The sequence below is a fragment of the Hyalella azteca genome, unplaced genomic scaffold (assembly GCF_000764305.2).
Source record: "Hyalella azteca isolate HAZT.00-mixed unplaced genomic scaffold, Hazt_2.0.2 contig15216, whole genome shotgun sequence".
Taxonomy (NCBI): Eukaryota; Metazoa; Arthropoda; class Malacostraca; order Amphipoda; family Hyalellidae; genus Hyalella; species Hyalella azteca.
In genome coordinates, this window is record NW_025945073.1 from 170,186 (window position 1) to 171,892 (window position 1,707).

Consider the following 1,707-nt stretch of genomic DNA (forward strand, 5'->3'; position numbering starts at 1 on the left):
GCTGCTGCACCAACGAGTCCTTCGTCACTAGGACACCTCTGGCGCGGTCACTCACCACCTCCGTGTCCTGATGGAGACATTGCAGGGCTTATTGATAATATTCTTATAATCGCGCTGCAGCACCAACGAGTCCTTCGTCACTAGGACACCTCTGGCGCGGTCACTCACCACCTCCGTGTCCTGATGGAGACATTGCAGGGCTTATTGATAATATTCTTATAATCGCGCTGCTGCACCAACGAGTCCTTCGTCACTAGGACACCTCTGGCGCGGTCACTCACCACCTCCGTGTCCTGATGGAGACATTGCAGGGGCTTATTGATAATATTCTTATAATCGTGCTGCTGCACCTGTCTCTTATACACATCTAGATGTGTATAAGAGACAGCAGCAGCGCATTATCGAAGTATTTCATGGAACGCGAATGCCATCTCACGCAGCAGCGCATTATCGAAGCATTTCATGGAACGCGAATGCCATCTCACGCTCGACGCATCCAGAGCTCCAGGCTGCCATGTATTTAAATTGAAAGCATCTGCTGAGCTGCTTTGTTCGTGCTCAGTTACAAATGAGTTGTGGGGAATGTTTGTCTCAGAATGTCAAGCACTTACAATGCCAAGCTAGTTTTAGCTAAACCTGTGTTTTAAATGAAGATTTCAAATATGTAAAAAAAATCATTTTTTAAATCATCACTCTTGTGTCGTCCGCAAAAATCATTTTGCAACGTCGATACCTCGAATTCATAACAGGTGCCCAGTTCAAATGAGACATAGAGCTTGTTGTGCCATAATCGAATCGACCAATAAGATTAATCAAATAAACTATTGGGTTTAAATATAGAATTTCAATACCTAATACGCCCATGATTATTTCCAGCTATTTATTCCACGAAATTAACTAAATCCAGGTTGCGACATTTGTATCTAAAATCATTACCCACACTCGTAACAAGAATTCTTTCTTATCATAGTTTGGAACATTGGCGATATTGTTAAATTTGTTCGTGATTTGGTATTTTTGGAAGTCATACAACGAAAGATGAACACATAATTTGTTATAACATATTTATTGCATTCATAAAACATACGTAGAGTGATAATATTAAATATACGTAATAAAAATTCACCAACTAATTTTTAACGCCAGAGATTGAAAATAAGCTGAGCAATCGAGAAATGCATGCAAGCTAAATCCGCATTAATAAACATCAATACATGCTCATGCCTCAGCATAGGTTTTGCATAAATAATCGGTTGACAAGGCACATCGAACGATGCCGAGGAGAATAAAAAGTTATTAATAACGTATGAACGCTCACAACGAATAGGGTGAAACAATTTTATCTAAAACACTTGAGCGAACTCACTTGGAAAGTGTTTAAAAATAATGATGCTGGGGAAATGGTAAAATAAATGTGTTGCAAATATAGAGTGAGAAAAAGCGTGTAAACTTGCAGCAAACATCGTTTAAAAAATCAGAATCAAACGCATAGAAGGATCAATAGTTCTTAAAAAAAACTTAGAATTTGTTTAGAATATTGAGACTTTTTCAATAAAAACGGAAACAGAAACCACCTGTATAATCAGATTAAAATGTGAGGTACCGTTATAGTTTTTTAACTTGTTGCTCGTGAAAAATTCAGGCATCGAAATTCTGTAAATTTGTGACCCTAACGGTCAAATGCCATAAATGTATTAGAAAAACCCC